This window comes from Pinus tabuliformis, chromosome X (genome assembly GCF_031772625.1).
Source record: "Pinus tabuliformis cultivar Carrire ecotype Pingquan chromosome X, CPIR1, whole genome shotgun sequence".
Taxonomy (NCBI): Eukaryota; Viridiplantae; Streptophyta; class Pinopsida; order Pinales; family Pinaceae; genus Pinus; species Pinus tabuliformis.
This window is the reverse complement of record NC_142308.1, coordinates 1,318,378,241-1,318,395,958: the sequence shown is the minus strand read 5'-3', so window position 1 is coordinate 1,318,395,958 and position 17,718 is coordinate 1,318,378,241.

Here is a 17,718-nt window from a genome sequence, read left to right as displayed (position 1 = left end):
ATCTCATAATCTATACACTACTTCAAAGAATTGAACTAGTGTGTATACATGCCTTAACCAAGGCGAACCAGCTTATAGATATGCAAATTCTAACTTAAAACTTCACAGCTATTCTAGACTTCAGCCATACCGAAATCATAACATTTACAGAATAAAACATGTGTTAGTATTCAGATCTAGACTATCCATGATCAAACCACATAATGATAGCTCATTTCAGGTCTGATGATCCTAATCCATCATCCATTATCAACCACTTAGGTGCATCCTTAGTTCAGATCAAGCAAAGCACGAGAAACCCATAACATGCATATTTTCTTTTGATCTAAGTTTTCATAAAATATTCATTACTTGCACACTTAGCTTTTTGACCTTATCCTTCTCATATACCTATATCCTTTGTCAATACCTTAGACCAAAACCTTGGACCAAAACTTCAAATCAAAACCTTGGAGCAATACCTTGGACCAATACCTCGGACCAAAACCTGGGACAAATACCTTGGACCAAAACATTGATTTTCCATCCCATACGTGATTTTCCTTCTATGAAAGTGCATGCATAAGTATACGCTCGTTCTATTCCATGAGCCTGCATGTATATGCTACTTGGACAAGGTGAGCTATCGTATACTTCTTAAACCATTCTCTTTCTTCATTCTTTGGAGTCTGATCTGTAATCCTTTGTTGTTAACCTATTGCACTATGAACTGTCATCATTCATCATATATGTGAGTTTCCATCAAGGAAAACACCTGTATCATAATGTCAATAGATCCATTGCTCATGGTTTTAACCCTTATGATAGCTCAAGGTTCTGCTGGTCTACTCCCCACCGCTTAGTTGAATTCATTCCATGAAGGGTTAAGTAGTTTTCATGTGGTGGAGCTACCAACATAGGTCGCATGGGTTGTTGGAAATTTGGTGCATTGGTTTGATGAAGGTTTTGTGTTCCATCCCCACGAAACCCCTATTTTTACCGTATATGGTTTGTTGGTTACATTTTTATGATGTGTCTATTTCAAATGATTACGTGTTAATAGTATGCAACTTTGTAACATTTTTGAGATTGCCCGGGTGGTGGGTCGGACTAGTCGGTCGGGAAGGTTCGAGCCCCGTCAGTTTCCCTCTTATACGATATATGGTATGGTGGTATGGTGGGTAGGGAGGGTAAATGGGTGGGTGACCCATCCACCCTATTTTTAATACAACTCATTCAATTTTTTTGGAGGATGGTAGCCCGCCACCCAAAATTTCTTATTTTTTTCTATTTATATAGCATATTTGTTACAATTTTGGATCTGTTTTTTAAGGGTCAATGGGAAGATTAAAGAGGAAAATTTTTTTCCCTTTCCTACTATCATTTTCTATGCACTAGGATTCTAAAAAATTGTTGCCTCGTTATTAGTGACTGCCACTTGGCTAAGTTTGACCAGAACTTTGACCAACTACAACTTGAGCATACAAATGTGGATTTGAGTGTTGTATTCATCGTTTGAATCAGGTTGAAGAGCACTACGATTTGGTAATTATTTCAATTCAATCTGAGAACTTTTATTTTTGAGTTATTCTGAACCACTTTTGAATTTTGAGTGTTGTTGGAGCCATTTGGATCATTCCTCCTCACCGAGGAACTTTTGGTCCTGCAAAAGAATGAACATAATATGTAACTGTTGTGTACAATGTCTGCACAACAAGTAGGTCATACTACCTTCTCCATCACCCTTGTTCTTCAAAGACATAAGTGATGAGCTAACACCTACATCCTCTGCAAACCTGTAGTACAATTTTTGCAAACTACATGCACAATTTCATGACCCAAGCATCCTCATACTTACCAAGAGTTTATAACACACACTCTTTGGTGAATTTTATATCATATAGCAACCACTACCCCAATAAAAAATAAAAGGCCCAAAACATCATCGTTGCTTTAACAAGCGATGGAAATCACATTATCACTTTTACAATTATATTGCAGCAAATGATTTACAAAAATTGGCCATGATAAGCTACTATGTCTAGTAAAACTATCTCTCACTCATAACGGTGAATGAGTCTTCTCCTTTGGCAGATTCACTTGTTGAACATTTTCACCAACTGGTTCCTGCATGGGTGCTTTGTCCTTGAGACACTACTCTAGATGGAGCCTCCAACATATATATCTTTGACTTCCACCTCTATTGCAGTGACTGCAAAAAAAATATTCCTTCATACATACTTAACCTTCTTATTTTCTTGATGTGGATAAGGCCTTTCATGCCTCATCCTCTTTCTTGCTTCTGTTCTGTTCTAGCACTCACCAACAACGAGGTTATGCAAGCCAAAAAAACTACATATTTTTCTATGCCATGATTTTTGTTCATCATTAACATGTTTGTAACCAAAGTGAACTTTAGAATACTAAGATTATTTATACCTCTCTTGAATATCTCTGGTGCAAACCTGGTGATGAGAGTTTTCCTTAGCTATTCCTTTACAATGTGCACTATCATGGGAGGATTGTGATGTGTTCCAATCATCCCCTTTCCTCAATGGCTTCAACAATGTCTTAGGATATTCTATTGCCTTCGAGAACTCTCCTTCAATGTACCCCAAGTTTTCAAATCGAGGTATTTGTACAACCTCTAATGGATGAGTCATTCCTTGGCTATTAATACCAAGTCTTCTTCCCTTATATCCCATATTTGTAAGAAGTCTCATGCCAGTTCTTGAAATGGGTACCTCCATGTTTCGAACAGAAATAATGTCATGTGAAAATGAAAATGAAGAACGATCAACATTGTTTACCTTAGCTGTTGATTCTGAAGAAGGTGATGATAGATTCGCTAAGCCTTCACTGCACTTCAAATTTTCCAAGGCCTCTTCTATGGCTTGTAACTAAAGTTCCAATCTCTTATTCTCCTCCTTTTCTTCCCATAGAAGTCTCCTCAAGCTAGAATTATTTTCTTGAAGGCTCTAATTGATATCCTCATATGAATGATGAGAATATTATGAAGAAGATGGAGATAGAGCATCGACCTCTTCTCTTGCTTTCTCTCATTCCTCTCTTGCCATATTCTCATCATAATATGCATACGTTAAATCTACCTCGTTTCCATCCTGAGGAGGTCCTCGTAGAGATATTTTTTGTTCTCCATTTTCCTTCTTGTTACATGTTCAAGCATTCACACTTGCAATTCACGTTAGTGAGAAGACCTCTATGATAGCAAACTTGATATGGATCTCTTCAACTACTAGAATTAACAAAGATCTTTTACTTCTGTGATGTTAGTATAATTTCATATGAAAGATTATGGAAATCCCCATGTGAATACTATAAATAAGATGAAACATAACGACAACCATCAAATCAAAGGACATAAACACATTTATAATGGAGTTCACCCAATGTCGGTTACGTCTTTGGGCCCAGTGTCATGAGTGGGGAGGAAGCTTCATTAAATGCTGCAAGATGATGATGAGAACATAGTACATGCTTTGTCATTACAAGGATAAATTCCCTGTGACCAGAGTGGCATGTCTCTCCATGAGACATTCTCAAGGACTCTCACTCATATGGGAAAATTCCCTGAACAAGAGTGGCACATCTCTCCATGAGACATTCTCAGGAACTCTCACTCCAATGGGCCCTCCTTTAGCATTACAAGATAATAAATTATCACATGACCAAGCATACAAGTATCCTTCAACATAATGGTAACAAGGATATTGACAAAAAAATCATTATCCCAACAAATCAAAAGAAATTCATGGCATGACTACATCATAGACCTCCACTTTCAGGGATGGCTAGAAAATGTAAAGCCCAACTAACAAAATGGATTGCACCGCTAAATTTATGATGGGAAATCATGTCAAATGATTATAAACTTCCCACCTTTCTAACACCATCAGATTATGGGCCCTTTAGAATATTGAAGATTCTGCCAAAGATTCCTTCTTGGAGATGGCTGCAAAATTCATTGCTCAGATGAATATTTTGACCACACCACGACACTCCCTATGAAATTCTATAAAAACTAAGTATAAAGTCGGCATTATTCTGTCTCTGTCAAAAATCAGCCTCCAAGTGAATCTTTTAGATTCCTCAAGATTCTACCAATATTCCTTCATATGGATTGCTTGAAAATGGAGACTTCGGCTAGAGAAACGGACTACACAGTTAGATTTTTGTCAAGAAAGCTTTCAAAAATAACTATAAACTTGTAAAATTCTGACACTGGCACCTTTGGCCCTTTAATGGAATCTTTTTATTGTCTTAGGAGATCCCTCGCTCATGGTACCGACCCTCCTAGTCACCCAGGGTTCCTCTGGTTTTCCATCCCCTGCTTGGTCGAATTCATTTGTTGAACGGTTAAATATTGTTTGTGTGGCAGAGCTACCAAAGTAGGTCATGTGGGCTGTTGGTAATTGGGCACGTTGATTTGGTAGAAGTTCAGGGGTATAGCCCCATAGAACCCTTGTCTTAGTCATAAATGGCACGTTGGTTAACGTTTTATGGTTTCATCCTTTCAAATAGTTACATGTTAATGGTATGCGATTTTGTAATGTTTTTGGAACCATCTAGGTGGCGGGACAACCCACTAGGTTAGGTGGGTTCGAGCCCCGCCTGTTTTGCTCTTATATGATATATGGTATGGTCATTTGATGGGTCAGGTGGGTCCACTAGTGGATGGCTTGCCCACCCCATTTTTTATACAACTCATTCAATTTTGTTGGGGGGCGGAAACCTATCAACCCAATTTTTTATTTTTTTTTTATTTATATAACATAGACATTAAAATTTTGGATCCAGTTTTTAAGGGCCACTAGACAAATTAAATATGCGACAAATACTCCCTTCCTGACCATTGTTTCCTTTGCACTAGGATTCTTCCAAATTGTTTCCTCGTTAGTGACTACCACTTGGCCAAGTTTAACCAGAACTTTGAGAAGCTACAACTTGATCATATGAACTCGAATTTGGGTGTCGTTCACACTGTTGGAATCAGTGTGACGAGAACTAAGATATATTCATAGTTTCACTTCAATATGAGGACTTTGATTTTTGAACTATTCTGAGCCACTTCTGAATTTTGAGCATTGTTGGAGCCACGTGGATTAGTTTGCGAGGCCAGTCTTACACAATTTCAATTAGTTCGAGACATAACTCCTTATACTCTAACCTTGTTGGGGACATGCAAAGAAAAACAAAGAAAGAGCAGACCACTCTAATGCCACTAATCCATACATATTCAAGAACACAACAAAATACAGATATATACATAAACACAGAGATGTAGCATAAATAAAACTTCATTTCATTAATATCAAAGAACTGAAATATGATTACATATAGAAACGGAAATAAGCTAGTTTGGGTGATGGTAGTTTATCCCTGAGAAGCAATGTGGTGGCTACATGCCTCCTCTGCGTTACAATGAGGCTCAAAGGTTTATTCATTATTTCGAAACAATGGAAATCCGTAAGATCCAAAAACATAACCCTAGGAGATGAAGCACCGAAATTGTTAGCCCATTTGGATAAATTGGTATGTTAACTTCCCTAGGTCGTAACATTGGCATACAATCTCCATTTGGCTATAATAATACCTCGTTTTGAAAATCTTGAAGAGGAGGTCAAAAAAAGATGATTAAATTAGTTTGGGACTTTTTTGGTCTTTCCATTTTCACCAAAGTATACTCTTAGTCCCTTCGAATTCCTCCAAAAGTTTAGGACACAAAAAATGCCAAAAATAGTAAATTTTGCTACACTTAAGGAAACTAAAAAAACAGTGGGGGCCCAAGTGAAATAGATGGGTGGCCACCAAAATCTAACTGTATTAGTCCTCCCTCATTAGGAAGCAATGTTCCCCATTGTGTTGAGCACCTTCAAGAGATCATTAAACTTTTATTGAGCTTGTTCCTTGGTGAGCCACTTTTTCCTTGGTGCAGGAGTTGGCCAGCTTTAACAGCCTGATACAGTTGGATCTTTTGTTGGCAAGTGCTCTTGATCTGCATGTCCATGATCCTATCACTTGTGGCTTGTTCTGTTTAGTCTCGACTTAACTATGTTGGTGTGAGTTGTTCTGTCGTGTCTAATGTGTCCAATAATGGTGGAAATTATGGCCAAAGGAGGTCTATATTGAACACTAGGTGCAGGCCAAGGAATGGTGGAATTTTGAGCTCGAAAGTTTTTTCCCCTACAACTTTAGTGATGGTGTAAGGCCCATATCGGAGTGGGAAAAACTTGTGGTGGGGCAATTCAATGTGTTCCTTCTACAAATGTAACCAAACTTTGTCACCCACCTGGAACTTGTGTCACACCTGATGCTGATCATGACACTGCCTGTAATTAGCATTGGCTCTATTCAATATGTCATGGATCTGCTGGAAAATGTTCCATTAGGGGAATTTTTAGGTCTAAAATGGGGCTCCTAAGAAAAATGTACAACCAAAATAAACTTTATAAGAACCAATAGGATTCAAGATGATGATGTCAACCATGGGGGATAATTCCCGATTTTTGGAGTAAAAAGGTAAAAAAATAATAAAATAATAAAACTACTTTTTCAACTCATATTTTCAAATTATCTCCCTAATATTTTACTTAAATTTTTAGTGGGAGTACTCTTTGGATGCAAAATTTAATTACTCATCCAAGGAGTACCCATGTTGCATACTTTCAATGGTCTCGACTACACGAAAATGAGAAATAGATTAAAAAACTTGATTGGAATCATGCTTTTCATGTATTTCTCATTTTTCATATAGTAAGGTCCATCGAAAGTATACAACATGGGTGCTCCTTGGATGAGGAATTAAATTTTTCATCCAATGAGTACTCCCGCTTGAAAATTGAGTAAAACCTTATGGAGATAATTTGAAAATATGAGTTAAAAAATTAGTTTTTTCTTTTTTCCCTCTAAAATTTGATGATGTAATATAATATTATTTTATTATTTCCACTATTATTTGTTTCCATAGGAGGCCCATTTTACACCTTGAAATTTGCTAATGTCAATGCATTGAATGAAATTGTTAGCCTTGTTAGCTTCGGACTGGAGATTAGTTGAATCTTCCTCAGTAGAAACAAATGGTATGGCCACATCAATGGGACATAATGGCTTGAATCCCAACCCCACCTGAAAGGGGTTGTGGTCATTTGAGCTATGGAGAGCTCTATTCTAGTTGTTCTAGACATGAGGGAGGATATCATCCCATGTGCATGGATACTTGGATTTTTACATATGCAAAATGTGTACGATCATCCTATTGACAACCTCCCTTTGGCCATTAGTTTGGGGATGGAAATTCATGGACTTAGTGAGCTTGGTATCCAACATCAACTAGAGACTTAATCAAATTGTACATAGGAATCTGTTGTCCCGATCTGAGATAATGGACTGTGGGATCCCAATGTGTACCCACACTCATTCAAAGAAGAGCTTAACAATGGCTTCTACTATGACACTCTTCTTGCAGGCCACCATAACGGTCATCCTAGATAATATGTTGATGACCATGAAAATGTATTCATTTCCAAGCTTGGTAGAAGGAAGGCTCGACATGTAATTCACGGAGATGGATTCCCATGGTTGACTAGTAGTAGGAATAGGAGTGTATAGGCCTTGATTCTTGATGGTTGGTTTAGAAATTGCATAGGTTATGTAAGATATGATGTAGTTCCCAACAACCTATCGAAGGTTCACCACTAAAAATACTTATGCAACACTGTCACTTTTTTCTCTACCCTTAAATGTCCAGTGACATAACTGTAGTGTGCCTCACAAATCATATTCACACACTTGCTTGAAGGAAGAAAAAGGTGTCCCAGGTGGCATAACAGTGCATCTTGGAGGTAAAAATTTGGAACTTTCTCACATTCCAGGAGCATCTCATATGTGTTGCTGAATTCTAGATCGCTCTTGTAAAGATGTGGCAACCTCATAGTCTCGTGCCCACAAGAGTAGAGCATAGTGGTCAATGCCATGACTAGTGGTCAGCTGAGGTACTGCGCAACATTATTGGTGCAACCCTTGTTGTATTTAATGTTCAAATGGTACTCTTTCAGATATGTCGACAATTTTTTATGGCGATCATTTTGCAACTTCCCTTGTGCCTGTATGAATTATAAGGGTTAGTGGTCTGTGTGGATGACCCTTTCCTTTCGCGAAATGTAATTATTCCATTGTTAGTTGTTGGGCGCGGGATCCTCCAAGGAATGTTTTGGGGCTTAAAGCCTAGTTTTTGGATAAAAGTTGTAAATCTGATGTCAAGACACCACATTTTGTGGGCATGGAGCGTGAAGTTGTAAATGATTCATAGGGTTTTTTGCCCGCAATTTTCTAATGTAATGTCGGCTTTAGAGATATACCCATGCTCTGTGAACCATGGGATTGTATAAATAGAGTGAGGCTCTAGGTAGTTGAGACATAATAAAATTAGAAGGAATGATGATGGAATAGAAGGATAATGGAATATCTAAGTGTGGAGTCGAGTATTTGGGTCGTAGAGGAGGATAAGGCTCTGCATCTGAGTGCGTAGAGGCCTAGTAGTGTGCAGCTGAGTGCATAGGGTGAGTCATGTTTGTAACTGTTGAAGCATTAATAAAGAGAAGTTTCACATCAATTCTGTGTATTTATTTCTTGTTTTCTGTATTGAATATATTAGGTATAAATTTCATTTCTATTATCCACATTGTGCGCGGACATATCTGATTTTGTTGATTAAGTAAAAGTGAGATAAGGTATATGTTTACGTGACATTAACTAAAAATTGTAAGAAGATAAGTAAGATACTTGGTGTAACTTGGGGAAATAGCGTAGATCGTTGCCCTTGCAGCGCGAAAGCATCTCAACCCCTGGTTAGGGCTGCAAAAAAGGTGATCCTAATAGATCGTGAAGATCTCACAGGCTAGGATAGTGCGTGAAGTGACCTACACAAAAGTAGGCACAAATTGATTAAATCGACCCCTAAGACATCTCTAGGGTGTGGAAACTTGGTTCTAGCATTCTCCCATACTGCTTCGGGTGAGACTTCATTCTGCGCACCCTGAGTTGATGCCGAAAGGGTCAGTAGTGTAGGGATTTGTTTTGCTAATTAACTCTGAACCTGGGTCAGGCCACATCAAGCCAACAAATGGTTCTGTTGCTGGGATCGATGAGGTGTTCATCATTACAGCGTCGATTGAAGCCAAGCTTGCACAGATGCAGGGAACACAGGAATAGCTGCAAGGAAGCAATTCAACTGTGGCAGTCTCTTGATATTGCAACAGTACTAGGCAGAATTGGGAGGTCTCTGCATGAAAATCTCCGCACCGATAGAGTGACTCGAGGGCGAGTCATGATGTTTGTGTTGTGGGACTATTGGGCACAAGATCCCCCAAGGAAAGTTTTTGGACTTAAAGCTCAGTTTTTGGTTAAAATTTGTAAATCCAACGTAAAGACTTCACATTTTGCAGGCACGGAGCGTGAAGTTGTAAATGTGTCATAGGGGTGTCCACCCTCAATTGTGTAACATAATGTTGACTTTATAGATCTACCGATGGTCTGCAAACCATGGGATTGTATAAATAGAGAGAGGCACTAAGTAGCTGAGACATAATAAAATTAGAAGGAATGATGATGGAATAGAAGGATAGTGGAAGATCTAACCGTAGAGTAAAGTATTTGGGTCGTAGAGTAGGAGAAGGCTCTACAGCTGAGTGCGCAAAGGCCTAGTAGTCTGTAGCGAAGTGCGCAAACCCATGCAACTGAGCGTGCAGGGGGAGTCAAGTCTGTAACTGTTGAAGCATTAATAAAGAGAAGTTTTAGATCAATTATGTGTATTTATTTCATTTTTTCAGTATCGAATATATTGGGTATAAATTTCATTTCTGTTATCTATATTATGCGCGAACATATCTGATTGTGTTGATTAAGTAAATTTGAGATAAGCTATCTGTTTACAGAAAGTTAACTAACAATTGTAAGGTGATAAGTAAGATACTGGTGTAACTTGGGGAAATAACAGAGATCGTTGCCCTAGCAGCATGAAAGCATTTTAGCCCCTGGTTAGGGTTATGCAAAGGGCGATCCTAACAAATCACGAAGGTCTCGCAGGTCAGGATAGTGCGTGAAGCAGCCTTGTGAAGGTAGGCATAGTGGATTAAATCAACCCCTCAGACATCTCCACAGTGGGGAAACTTGGTTCCAACATCCCCCCATACTGCTTCAGGTGAGACTTCAATCCGTGCACCATGGGCTGATGGTGAAGCGGCTAGTAGTGTAGGGATTTGTTTGGCTAATTAACTCTGATCTAGGTCAGGCCCCATCAAGACAACATCAGTAGCCCTGCACAATGGAATGCATCTATTTCTCCTAGGTGGTATACTTTCAAAATGTGTCTGAAAGTTTCTCACTATGATATGCCACGTGATGACCATGCTGAGTAAGAACTACATCAATAACATAGTCAGAGGCATCTGTCTTGGTCTCAAATGGTTTTTATAGCTCAGGTAATGTGAGAATTGGTGAGCCCACGGGGTTTTCGATTGACGGTGAATGGGTGCGCTGTTAAGGCACTCCTTGCGATAGGTCACTGGTTCAAATCCCCCGTGGGTATTTAGGTTAGTCTTAATATAAAAAAAAAAATGTGAGAATTGGTGCTTTAACTCAATAAATGCCTTATGTTGGGATTCAGACCAAAATAAATTTTCTTTTAATCATCCCTTGGTGACTTGTCTCAAAGGGCAAGTGAAATTAGAGTACCTCAACATGAACCTGTGGTAGAAGTTGGCAAGACCCAAAAAGTTGTGAAGCTCTATTAGAGTGGTTAGGGTTGGCCAATCCCAAATCACTTGTATCTTGGCTAGATCCACATGCACAACGCGCTCATCAATGATGTGCCCAAGATATTGAATGTGGTTCATACCAAAAGTGCATTTCTCCGAATTGGCACACAACTTGTGTTGTTGAAGGGTTTAGGGGACCTGTCAAATATGGTGGAGGTGCTCTTCCCAACTCTGGGTTAAGATCAAAATTTCATCCAAATACACCACCACTAATGAGTTAGTGAAGGGTTGCAACATGTCTTCCATCAACCTCATTAAGGTTTTGTTGGAATTGTCAACCCGAAGCACATGACCAACCATTCCAAAAGGCCCTTCTTGGATTTGAAGGAAGTCTTCCACACATCGGAGGATTCGATCGATACGTGGTGATAACTAGACTTCAAGTCAATATTGCTTAAATATTTGGCCCCCTTGAGTTGGTCTAGAAGGTCATCAATCTATGGGATTAGATATCTTTTCTAGATCGTGATCTTGTTTAACGCCTGATAGTCAATAAAGAGTCTCCAGGTCCCATTATTCTTCTATGCCAACATGATTGCGCTCCCACAGGGGTACGAATTTGGCCTAATTTTCCATTTCTACAACAATTCTTGAATATGCCTCCTGAGTTCATCATTCTCTATAACAAAGCATCGATAGATTGGTCCATTGGGAAGTGGTGTGCGAAGGGTCAGATTGATGGAGTTCTTGACCTGATAGTGTAGGGGTGCCACTATGGGTGACGTGAATATGTCCTTAGACTCCCCCAAAACCTTGTCCATCTATTGCTATCATGTAGAGGAGCCCTATCTGAAGACCGTCGCCATAATCTTCTTCTTTACATGAGGGAAAATCATAAGGAAAACAAATTTCATGGTCTGGGAAATGATCTTACTTCATTTCTTCACAGTGATCAAAGAACTATAGGTAGGCGGTGTTACCTGTGGTATCATGTAAAAATTATTTCCCAAAGTAATAATAAGAGTACAAGACATAGACTCACACATAATAGGCCACTTCCACAAGTGTGGTTGGCCGAATAATACATCACAAATTTCAAGAGGAGAAACTCCACACAATACCTCATTTGTGAAGGGTTTGATACTGTAGGGAAGGCAACACTTTTGGCTAACACGGATATCTCACCCTTGGTGAAGCCACCCGATGGTGTACGAATGCAGGTATGGTGTGGTTGGTAGGCCCAACTGCTTCATGAACTCTACTGAAATGAGGTTCTTTTGGGTATGACTGTCGATAATGAACTGCAGTGGAGAACTCTTCACCCACATATGTGAGTGGAAGATTCACTCCCCCTCCTCTCAATCTTTGGGATCATCCTTTTGGATATTAGTGGTGGTAATGCTAACACTAGTCTCCATATCGATAATCTACTTCCCTTTGTCATTCCCCTTGTCAGTTTCTGACTCAGATTCGAAACATGCATTTTCTTTGGAGGCCTTCAACTCAACCACTAGTGACTTCTTGGCTCAACACTCACTGGTGTTGTGAGTGGGGATCTTATTGAACTCACACTACTTCATCGTGTCCTTCTTTTGTAGGTTTTAACCCTGTACAGAAATTACCTGCATACGAATTCTAAAAACTAGAAAATAAACAATGCGAGAGCATAACACATAAAACACATATACACAGAGATTTTCCCTTGGATCCCAAAACCGGGACTACCAGCTTGATTTTTCATTATTATTCCTTTCAATGTTACAATACATATTTATACATGCTGAACCATCCAATACCATGGACCGAAAACCATCGCGTCCAAAACCATGGACCGAAAACCATAGGTAGGTTCACCCAACCTAATATAGGGTCCAAAAAAAAATTTCCCGGGGCACTGCCCCGGACCCTGTAGAGGGGGGCTACCCGCCCGCCTCAAACCCCCCCTGTGACCCCCCCGCTGTGCAATCGGCACAACGAAGGGGGGTCTCCGCCCCCCCTCTACGCCCCCGGTTCACTACGTAGGTTACTCGTGGAAAGAATATAACACAACCCAACATCTTTGTCTTCATGTTGTTTTTCGTTGCTTCCGGCTTTTGTGTGTTTTCTTGGGTCACCCTCTATTGGCTTTGCTTTAGATTCACAAATACAAAGTCTTAGTTCTTTTGTTTAAATTTCTACTTAATCTTGACAACGTATTGATAGGTGGCTCCAAGCGAGGATATGTCAATGAAATCCATTTTGTCTTTGATGTACTTGTGTAGGTAGTCATAGTACTTGAGTACCAACTGCTGCTAAAAATCCCTCATACACTACTTCGTGTGAAGGGTATGGAAAATATTTGTGAACATAGGCACATCTTGGTCCCTTCCCTAGTGCAATATGGTCCACTTTATGTATTTATCTTCATAGCAATCGACAAGGTAATATTGTTCCTTGATGGTGTCTCAAAAAGAATTCCATGTCATTGCGGCTGAAAATAGTGAGGATTCCCTCGCATCCTTTTTTTCATAGTAGGTTTCCCACCCATCCTTGTTCATGTCGGGCAGCTTTAAGGAGTGTGAAAGTAATTTTTTCCAACTAGAAAAGTCATGAAATGAAAAATATCCTTGCAATAGATTTAGCCATCTGTCTATGACATCAACATTTATCTGACCTTCAAATATGGGAATGCCAAATTTAACTTGTACCTTAAAAGTTGTGGCGCCTCCAGAGTTGTTGTTGGATGAATATGCATCACCTACGGGTAGCCTCCAAAGGATCTGGGCAAAGTTATCCATCATCACATTTATTTTTCACTCGAGGGCTTTGTCAACCAATATTTTTAAGGATCTGTTGTCCCCTCATCTTTATTTTCTTCCGCCATAGGAGGTCATCGGGGTTTGCGAGTCTGGTCTTGCAAAGGTTCAACCAGTTCGAGCCGTAACTCCTTATACCCTGACCTCATTGGGGACATGCAAAGAAAAACATAGAAAGAGAGGACCACTCTGATACCATTGATCCAGACTTATATAGGAACAAAATAAAATAAAGATATACACATAAACACATAGATGCAGTAGAAATAAATCTTCACTTACTTAATATCAAAGAACTGAAATATGATTACATATAGAAATGGAAATAAACTAACTTAGGCAATGGTAGTTTGTCTCTGAGAAGAGATGTGGTGGCTACATGCTTCTGAACTCTACATTAGAATGAATCTTAAAGGCCTCTTTTTTATTGAGAAATAGTGGAAAACCCTAAACATCTGAAAGCCTAACACTAGGAGATGAAACACCAAAATTGTGGGCCCCATTTGGGTAAATTGGTACATCAACTTCTCGGGGTCATAACTTTGGCATACGGTCTCGATTTGGCTATCATAATAGCTCACTTCAAAGATCTTAAAGAGGCCAGAAATATCTAGCAAACTAGTTTGGTACTTTTCTGGTCTCTTCGTTTTCCCTAAAAATGTCTTTTGGTCTCTCAAAAAGGCTCCATAATTTTAGGACCTAAAAAACTTCGAAAAATAGTAAGTTGTGCTACACTTAAGGAAACTAAAAAGAAGCAAAAATGGGGGTCCAAGTGGAATAGGTGGGTGGCAACAAATATCCACATGGATCACAAAAAAAATAGTAACTTATTATAACAATTGACAAATCCCTTATGAATTCTTTTGTATCCCTATCTCAAGTTAGGTTCTTAATATTGACGAAGGGAATATTTTCACTTTACCAATACATAGAGATTAGGAAGGGCATGTTTCAACAATGAATTCCACTAATGTAAAGGAAATTTCGAATGGAAAAATATAATTAGGAGGCGATCTTTTCAATGTGGGTGTCAAACCTATCTGATATTGATGTAGGTATCCCCATTTACTAAAAAAAATAATAGAGATTTCATTAACGAACCAGTTCATTAATAATGTTATACATATCCTTTAAAAGGTTTTGGTTTGTTACACACAAGTCATTTCATCAAATAATCATATAATAACTTATACATAATTTTGTTACCTTTCAATTCGTTTTTCATTTCAAGGATGATACTCAGATAAAAGTATGAATGCCCATTTTTAAAATTATTTTATAGTGAAGTACTCACTTTTTAAGCAGAAAATAATGATATTGATTTGAAACACTCAATTATTAATATATATATGTTATATTTTAAGAAGAATTTGCACAAAAAATTCACAATAAATATAATTTTTGTTTGAAAAAAGAAATTTCATTATTGTTTGCTTATACAAAATAAAATTCTTGATCAATCCAAATTTTATTTTTTTGAAGAATTTTTTATTATTATACATCCTCAGATTATATCAAATGTGTATTAAATTAATAGAAACCTATTTTATCCAAATTTAAAATGTAAAATTTCTATGGTAATTACTTATAATTTATATTTTAAATTCAAATATTGAGTGAAAAAATGTCTTACATAATCTGAAACTTGTTTTACACAAATTGGAATTTAAAATTGAAAATCTTTATAATCAAGATCAATGTGTTTTTAGTATATGAAAGCAGTAAGTTAAGAATTCATGGATATTTTAATTATTAGTTGGTGTAAAGTCTTACCTTAAAATAAACTCCATTGAATATATTAGAAATTAAATCATGAGGTTATAAGAGGGGCAAAATGAAACGAGCAATATATACCTTAGCCTAAAAGATGGTAAAAGAGGGAAAATAATCATATGCATAAACATAAACATAAATTATCCACATACATCGATTATCCCAAGAAATCATTCGGCCACTTTATTGAACTATACCTAGTTTGTTTGATCTTCCAATGTTATTGGTGGCTTGAAGGGGAAATGACTAAATTGTATCTCTGTTTCAAGCGTAGTATATGTGATGTACTGTGACTAAAACATTAAGGAACATGCCAAAAGTATTCTAGGTCTATTTGATCTTCGAATGGGAAAATCAATAAATTGTATGTGTGTTTCGGGTGCAGAATACACAATGTATTATGAGTGAAGATTTGAACATACTTGCCAAAAATATACTAGTTTTGTTTAAACCTTTGAGTGTTACTGGTGGCTTGTATTCCCTTTTTTCATCTATCAAAGTCATTATGAAAAATTCTTCCTATTGAAATATCTTATCGTATGATTTATACCATAAAAAATATTAAGTGCAATACAACCAGCATGCCCTCTCAACCACCCTTGTTCAAGAAAGCAATTCTCTATTTTTATGGCTTTTTACAAAGTAGTTTAATTAAGTAACAATATCTTAGATCCTCTTGGTTGACATAGAGAGAGAGAGAGAGAGAGAGAGAGAGAGAGAGATTATATTTTTATAATTTAATTAAGGTTAATTTTATGTTATTGGGATGAAATTTAAATGTTGACATACTTACATTACATTACATTATGCCTACACATCTCCCATTTATTGGGTTGTACAGTGCCTATTAGCATAATTAGAAATCTTAAGCATTCATATCAAAATATCATGACGTGAATCAATTACCATGATCATAATTGCATGGTGATGATCATCAATGTTATGTGAACTAACTATCGTCAAGTCAAAGAGGTGAAAACTATGAGATTTAGAGTCCCTTCCATATAACCAATGGAACACTATTCATACCATATGTTGGGACCATACTACATACGATGGATGTTAATAATAGACGAAGTATGTAACCAACCAGACATATATATTATTTAATTTATTTCTTTTAAATATCTAATGATTTATGTATCGGTATATATATCAGTATTTTTCTATGTGGTTCACGGACACTAGACATTGATGACGATTATTTCTACGAAATATTTGTATGAGGCAAATCCACTCAAAGGGATTAATTCCTGTCTGCTCAACCATAGATCCTAACAATGCGAGTTCCAAGATAATTAAGCAAGTGACCTCTCAATACCAAATGTGCTTTAAGGATAGGGAGTCGACCAATTGAGCTAACCCTCAGGGCTACATGTATTCTATTATTAGGTATATATTTTTGACCAAAAAATAGAGTGCAGTAAATATTGTATCATTAGTTATATATCATTAAATATAAATATATTTATATAAAAATATTTATCGTGATATTTATTACATCTATTTCATTTCTAGCATTTTTCGGTACATATTTAATATTTTATATAATTTTGTTGGTTAATCAACTATAACAACATAGAAAGGATAAAAGGAGCAATAAAATAACAAGAATAAAGCATAATCACTTATAGATGAGGTATAAACAAAAGTAAATTTTCCTTCCCTTTGCTGCACACATAAGAAAATTTCAATATTGATTATCATAATATAGGATGTACTCCTAATAAAGGATTTCATAACTTTACAAATCGAAAAACTCATTTGTGATGAATGAATGTTTACAATCATATATTTTGGGAAATATCTCATGCACGAATATTTATAGAAGTTTCTTTAGGAAACAAACTGATGCATTTTGCTAAAGGAATTGGCAATGCGCTAGGTTAGTTTGGGAAAACCCATAGTACACTAAACAAGGGTGCTACACATCATACATGTGAGTCTATGTTTTTTTGGAAATATCTTAGGTTCTACCTATCTCCATTGAGATCTACTATCAAGATGAAGTGTAGAAACAACCCATAGATTATGAGCATATCCACTTCTAATGTCGAAGATGACATGAATATGGCCACTTATTCAAATATTGTCCATAGAATCTCAAATAACCACCTCCATTCCAAAGACAACATATGGATTATGAAGGTTTTACTAGAATTAGATGAAGCAAAAGATATCCATGAACCACACCTATGATAAATTAGGAATATACACCATGCATTAGGAACAATTTCAAAGTCCTATATTAAGACATGTACACTGAACTTAAGAACTTTTCTTAGATGCAATTAGAGCAAAATTTCACTCTAGAATCTTGTGCTCGTAGTGAAGAGGGGGTTAGTATAAAGAACTTCAAAACTAGGGAAGATGCTAAAGCATTCTCCATGGAAGAA